Source organism: Copadichromis virginalis, linkage group LG20 (assembly GCF_057382275.1).
Source record: "Copadichromis virginalis isolate Kocher_CV1m ecotype Utaka linkage group LG20, C_Virginalis_male_GT1.1, whole genome shotgun sequence".
Taxonomy (NCBI): Eukaryota; Metazoa; Chordata; class Actinopteri; order Cichliformes; family Cichlidae; genus Copadichromis; species Copadichromis virginalis.
This window is the reverse complement of record NC_140637.1, coordinates 4779116-4786798: the sequence shown is the minus strand read 5'-3', so window position 1 is coordinate 4786798 and position 7683 is coordinate 4779116. Positions and strand designations below refer to the sequence as shown.

The window sequence follows — 7683 nt, the reverse complement described above, 5'->3', positions numbered from 1 at the left end:
GAATATTCTATACTCTGGTTGCAAGGCCTGCTCTTTAAAGAAAAAGAGAGAGGACAGGAGGGGGTTGGAAGGATGGGGGGTTTATTTTCTTCCGGCCCAGTCGAGCAGGAGGCCTGGTCTACCCGGGACCACTTCGATCTACGCCTTTCTCTCCGGGATTATCCTCTTATCAGCGCCGCAAAAGCCAGGCTAAGAAGCGCCAGTAATTAGCCTATCTTTAATTAACAAGCACTTTGCTTCAAAACCACCCACAGTCCATGTAGGCTCCCACTTGGAAGGCAGTCAGCACCGGCGCAAGGATGAGCAGACTTAATCTTGTTTTTGTCTGACTAAGAGAGAGTGAACATGTAGAAAAGGGCAAAGTTCATTTTAAAGTAGCTGGAGAGTCACACCATGCAGAAACGTCCCTCATGCATGCTCGATCGCAAACAAGCCTTTCTACACCGCAGGTTTCAAAGGGAATCCTACCACCCACCACTGTTCCACTTTGTTGTGCAAGTGTTTATAATGTGTGTGTGTGTTCATTTGAGTGTGTACACTAATGTGTGGATGGATAACCACACTCAAATTATGCTACCACTCACCATCATTCACAGACCTAACTTTCCAGGTTTACTGAAGCCTCCGCCGAGCCTGCAGTGGAAACTTGTGTGGGAGAAGATGAAGGACAGAAGTGACTTCCATGCACCTCGCTGAAGATTAGAAGAGAGAAGGTTCACAACCCCACTCTAAACTGCCACCTTTTGGAGAATACATAGTTCTGAATACTTGCTATAAAGTGATGTGGTAAACAGTAGCACAGCTAAGTGGCCTGCTAAGTCACATTATGGTCATAGATCACCAAGCACCGGGTTATGGCTGGAGCAAGATGACAGCTCCGGATGAAAGGAAGAAGTGCAGACTATGTAGAAGGTAAACCATGCCCTAGCTCGGCCTGGCCCTGGCAGTGCCAAGCAGGAGGGACGGCCCCAGCGTGCATACATTAGCGGTGCTTAGGCGCACTAATTGCTTCTCACTTAGACAAATCTCCTGCAAATCACGGCTGTGCCGCCAGCACTGCCCGAGCCCCCCGGGATGGAGAGACGGCAGGCAGGCGGACGGAGCGAGAGGCAGGAGGAAGAAGAGAAGGAGGAGGAGGAGGGGGGTGGCAAGTGGAGCGTGTGTACCAGAGGCGCCTTGGAGAAGGAGGGAGGAAGGAGAAGGATGAGGGGGGGGGATGCTCCCATGAGAATGGAGAGAAACGAAGAGGAGAGAAAGAGAAAGAGAGGGAGAAGCTTCAACACTTCAAGAGGCTCTCTCTCTCTCTCTCTCCCCATCTCTGCTCATCCATAGTCCAGGCTGAGTGCCCCCCACCCCAACCTCTTACACCCCTACGCTCAGAAGCCCCACCGCTGCTCCACTCCTCCAACGCTCCATCCCTCCACCTCCCCACCCCCACCTCTCAGATCTGTGCTCTGCCCCCTCGCTCGCCCCTCCTTTCTCACACTCCCTCCCTCTCCATCGCTCTACAGAAAAGTGGAGGAAAGATGAAACTCTACAAAGAGGGGGGAAAAAAAGAAAAGAAAAAAAAATCAATAACACAGATGGATAGCTGGATAACAGGGTCCGGCATGCTTCGGCGGTGAGGCAATCCAGAGGGTGCCCACACAACTTCCACAAAGGCGGAGAGATGGGCAAAAACAAGACGCTGGGAAAGAAGGTGGTGATCAGCCTCAGGAAGTCAACATCACCCGCAACACACAAGTACACACTTGCTCACATAGAAGAGTGCTCTCTGCAATGTATGGCTGCAGCCATACACAGACACCCACACACACAAAAACACCCAATATTTCCACAGATGAAAATATAAACAAAAATAAATACGTTTGTTGGAATTACTCATTCTATCCTCAGCCCCACACGGCTAATTGGGGAAATGCTACAACACAATAATAGTCATCAGATAATCTGAGGTAAAAGAAAATAGCCCTCTGTAACAATAAGATAGAATACAAGAGATCAATATTATTGCCAGGTTTATTATTCTGCTGGTGTTAATTTGAATATTGGGTGGCTGAAGGCAACATTTCTCTTTTTAGCAATGGTTTAAAGTATACCCAATCACGAGCACTGTATACAATTTACTAGGGGGAAAAAAAGGACCAGGAGTTAGATCTAATTTTTGAGTATATTCATATATATGATGAAGGTTGACATCATATATATATTATATGACTTAGTACAAGTTTGTGGTACTTTTTTACTCAAACTTTTTAGTTGCTAGTGAGGTCTTGTATAGGGAGACACTGAGCTCATTCAAGTCTAAAGCAATTCATGGACAAAGTTGTCTGGGAAAGGGCAGAGAAGCAGTGGGCATCCAATAAAATTACACTCAGGAGAGGTGAGGGAAGAGCTTGGCAGTAGTCCCCAACAAAGAAGCAAACTTAGTTCTACTCAAGCGCACAACTAGAGCAATGGAAAGCATTTCCAGATATTTTCTGAGCCAAAGACAACAAAACGACGGCTCAAACTTTCTTAATTTCTTATACAAGATTACCATTCAGAGTTCAGAGGCCTTGAGGAGACAGATCTAAATGAAGATTAGCATCAACACTTGTGTTTTTTTGTTTTAATTTAATTAATTGGGGAGATAAAATTAGTGGTAATGGAAAAACAGGTCTATATGTAATATAAATATAAAAGGGAGCTGATCTGACACCGATTACCTCATTTCTATTAGCTTGAGCTTTCCCCTTGTTCTTCTTCACCTTTTCCCCCATAAAGATGAAATGTGACGACATCCCCTCTCCTCTCCTGAGTGTTGCCACCTCAGTAGCTGCATAGGCAGAGGCCAAACTCACTACCGTCACTCATTTTGTTCTATAAGAAGGCCTGAAGTAAGCACCAAGTTCACAAAAAGTGCTTCAGTGGTTTCTCCTAGTAAGCTTTCAAGGAGTAAAGAGTTACAATTCACATTTAAGGAGACAAAATTAAAACAATGTTTCTTTCTTTAAGCCCTGAAATACCTGTTTGAGCCCTCTTACCTGGGATCACTGCAAGCTAGCTTAACATAATCAGGCTTACTAAGAATAAACCTGGATTATCCATTTAGTTTTCTTGTAAAACGCACAGGCACTGGGATAATCAGGGCCATCTATCAAATGTCAAAGTGGTTTAAAAAAAAACTGTTTGTAGTAACACACCTACTGTCTGTGTCAAACAGTACCTTATAACAGCCCTTTATCTCTCAGGCCATGTGTGATGCACTTCTGCGTGGTTTTTCCTCCCACGAAACCAGTGCAGATTGGGTGTGATGCTTTTAGCAACTGTGGGAGAGGTGACAGGGTGAAGACTTAATTATAATGAATGTCAGCGATGACCCCAATCTCCCATATTCACACATGCACATATACATGCAAATTCACACATGCACATATTCCACCCAGCTCTTCTCCTACAGTCCAATCTTTGCTGAAATTACTATAATCCTCCCTTGGGCATAGTGGTTCTTCTCTCTGTGGCCACGCTGAAGCTGTCCTCAGCAAGCTATTGCAGGTCTGTTACAGTTGGTAAGTGACTGAGGTACATTTGATTATTTACATTTAACACATTTTATTTTTTTCAGTGTATGAAGATTTCAGAATTCTCTTGTCTGAGTTATAATGCTGAAGGTGATTAGGGTGCTGGCTGCGCCCAAGTTTGAGGTTAAGCCTGTTAAGTCAAATCAGAGTAAGTCTAAACTTATATTTACACCTCTGAAGTGGTTTTGTTCAGTAGTAGTGATAAAGTTGATAATGAAAACTATTTAAACTCAAAATTTGTGATCAATTAACACAAACATTTCAGACATTTAATAATTAATCCTTCATTTAGACATTTTCCCCCAATATAATAAATCACCAGCACCATCTACTGTCTACTCCCTACCCTAAAACGAAGACACAAACTAGACCCCAACTCTAAAATATGTGCCTACTGCGCCATCTTATGGAGACAAGCAGACAGCTCAACCCCCAGCAGGCAGATAAAGAATATGCAGCTTTTCTTTGACTGCAATATTTGTATGGCCACATTTACAGAGGACTGAAACACAGGAATCTACAGTAGTTTTGGAATGATAAATATATTAGACAAAACACATAATGGGAGATGTTAATAAATATTAGCATACCTTATGTGAACTAGTATTATTCTTATACGAAATCCATGAAATCCTGGATTGATGCTCGATACTAGAAGAAGACAACCAAACAAGATTAATAGCTTTAATTTCATGGGGGTTTTTGTTGTTGTTGTTGATTTTCATGTTTTCTAGCTACTAGATGGCTAATCCATCACTGAATACAGACCTGGATTAGGTCAAGCACAAAATGGAGTGGAAGTAATCAAGTGCTGCTGACTGTCAGAAATATAACTAGATTAAAACTTAAAATAGCGATTATACAAAAATCTGAATAGTTATCCAAATCATGCCAGCACAGCATAATTTGTAGAGGTCAAAGCTTTTGTTGCATTGTTGTGCAGGTGGGTTTTGAGCTGCAAGACTCTTACACCCTAGTATTACTGACCTGTGAGATCTACCCTGATTAATCCTGGTATGTGTGCAGCTCTCATGACTGAGGGCAGCTTTACACTGAATATTAATTGCAAAGAGATCAGATTTGCACATTTCAAGTGTTTAGTCTGTCCCACCTGTTAATGCCTGAAAAATAGTATTATCTGAAGAAATCTGATATTCCTTGGCTTGTGTGACACCTGTTACGAAATCAGTTTCACCCTGGTTATTTTTTATTCCTCGGGCATCCAGAGACGGCACCGGACTCAGTAGCCATTTTACAAAACTTTTATTCATCTTCAGTTAAGCATGCATCTTCTAGAAGGGAAGACGTGCAAGGCTGGTGTCCCTTTGCAGATCTCCCACTCCTTTGTTTGTTACAGTCAGCTTTATAGAAGTGACCTCATCATAAAACCCCCATGGTGTGTTGAAAACTGTGTTTGTGCATGTATGTGCGAGCACGTGAATGAGTGTGCATGTAGGTGAGGGTGCGTAACAGTTAAAGCACTGTGGGTGTGTGTGTCTGTACCTGTGGCTTCCTGCTGGTCATAAAAGTAATCTCCTCACCCAATCTACACCAAATTCCTTTAGACAACATACAAAACACAGTTAACATATTACAAACACTGAGACCCCCACTCTGCATCCACTGGGCCATTGGCCTCTTGTTGTCTTACATTTACAGATAAGCATGTGGAGAGTCTCCTGCAAACCTACTTCCAAGTTATGGCAATTATGAACTTTTATTAAAGGTACAAGCATCAGCAACCCCCAACTGTAGCTTCCTGTCTCCTTTTATGACAGCAGACCCCCAGTGTCAATAAATTCCTTTCCCTGTACACAATTACACACACACTCTCAAGCCTACAGCTAAGCCAAACTAAAACACACAGACAAATCCTTCCCTATTCCTCTGATCTACTGCTGGACCCTCTCATCCAAGCAAATTTAACATTTTGTATTCTAATAATTGTTTTCTTGTACTCACACACCTTTGCAAGCATATCTACAATATAGCTGGATGTAGCTCTTTGAGTATGTGTGCAGCCTTCAGTGTTTGTATGGACTTTATCTATTTATTAAAAGCACAAAACTGGATAAAAGCTCTTCATTAGTGGTAAGAATTATTTTAAATGACATGTTTTTTGTAATCTTGAAAAAATGTTAAGCAATCTTTACATTTAGAGGAGTTTCAGAGGACTTCTTACAAAGTCTTTTGACTGAAGTGTACCTAGTGCTTGCTAGCACTGCTAGGAAAGGTATCAATTAGTAATTAAAAAGTTAATTTTATGTGTTGTAATGTCAATAATTTTATGGTTTAACTAACAGGGTAAAACACCATAGCTGCATTAGATTACCCAACTAAAAAGTGTCATACTAAAGACATGAAAACAGCTGCGTTTTAGACAGCTAACTGTTAGCAGCGTTAGCTAAGAGCTATCGAATATTTAATTGCTAGAAGCCATTTTTGCATTTGGTAACTAACTAACGTTATTTTATACTTTCTAGATTAGTTGTCTCTTTAACGAGGACATTATAATTATTAACTTTAAGTTAAATGCCCGTGACTGTCATCATTACTTACCGGTCACTGTTTTATTTAACCGTTTAAAATAGAGACTGTATATAAAAGAAAGCGGGAGCAGTCTTTGGTTTCTGTTTGTCATGGGATGCTGCCAGGAAAACAGCTGACTTCCTACTACCAAATGTAACAACATCCGGTTGCTTTCAGTGTAAAATACCCTTTTGGGATGTATGCTTAATTAGGGGTGAAATTATTGAATTAAAAACTCAACTAATGCTTTTTGTACTAGAAAATATATGATAAGCAAGAATGTTACCTCTTCTACAAATCAAATATCCAAACTACAGGCTTTTATTGTGAAAAAAGAGTATTTTACAGCATTAGCTCATTAAGTTAAAAGTCCACTAACACAATCCAAAAACAATTTTAAAACTAGGTCTAGTCAGAATCCAAAAAACTGTAAATTGGGCCGAAATCAAATAATTGGCCCACCTCTTTTGTTGAAGTCTGACAAAATTAATCTACCCTATTACCTTCTTATATTTTAGATCTTTCTTGAATCAGGTTGACTGTGTATGCACAAATCAAAATCCGGATCAGAAACAGCTTCAACAACACAAGTGAGGGAATCATCCTCTGCATGTCCTATTTCTTATTAATAGGTAGCCAGTTCACTTCCTCAGCTACAATCTTTCGTTCCCACCAGCTACAATGGACACTCTCTGATCACAAAAGCACAAAACTGCATGAACAATGTTAGTGGTAACTCCACATACTACTATTAGGTAAGTTGATTTTTACAAATTTTGTAGTAAAAATGCTAGATGAAGTGCATTTAGTGGATCCTATTTAGACTTTCTGTCCAGCTGAAATATTTGAGTTTTATATAATCAACCTTGGCGCTCTGTCGCCATCTTCTGGTCAGCCACCCATAAAAATGACAACAATAACATTAAGACTGGTTGTTAACCATCGTTATAAAATTAAATATTGTTTTGGAGTTTGGAAGAACCTTTGCTGAACACTGAAATGATCCTAAATTACCAGAAGTTGAAAGCTTTAAAGCCACTTCCAAAATTTGTGTTTTGGAAAAAAAAAGATTCATTTGGCATGAAGACTTTTTATTTAAAAGAACAAATAAATATATTGTTTGTAACTTTTTACATCTTGCCTCATGTGATGACATAATAGTAAGTCAGTGACCCTCTGGTTCACCTCCAAGGTGACAGCCCCCTCTAAGGGTTAAATACCTGGAACTCTCCGCCAGTCGTTTTAGAAGTGAAGAGGTCTCTTGGATGAGAGGCGAAGTCCAATCACCTTCTTTTCAAGCGCTCAAGACTGTTATGACCTGGAAGATTGAGAACCTATACAGCCATATCTCCATGTAACAGCACAACCACTATGTTTTTACATACATAATCTATTTTTGGATTTTTGCTTATTCACAAGGGTTCGCCAGCAGGTTTCTGCATGTTTGAGTCGGCAGATTTTACATTGGATGTCCTTCCTAATGCTGTTCCACAGGGACTGGTGTCTCCTCCCAGGAGATCTTTCACTTGTTAGGTAAATATGTGAACCACTACACCGCAGGACCACTATTTGCATAATTGCTCTTCCCGTG

At 40.9% G+C, this 7683-nt stretch overlaps 1 long non-coding RNA gene across 1 annotated transcript; it reads right to left on the bottom strand.

Annotated features, from left to right (window-relative positions):
• Window positions 1-590: 590 nt before the first annotated feature.
• On the bottom strand, window positions 591-5383 carry LOC146684104 (uncharacterized). The gene is made up of 4 exons (XR_014917092.1): window positions 5067-5383; window positions 4154-4214; window positions 3209-3308; window positions 591-692 (listed from the first exon to the last, which is right to left on the bottom strand). It is a non-coding gene; the product is annotated as an uncharacterized LOC146684104 (long non-coding RNA).
• Between the last annotated feature and the right edge of the window lie 2300 nt (window positions 5384-7683).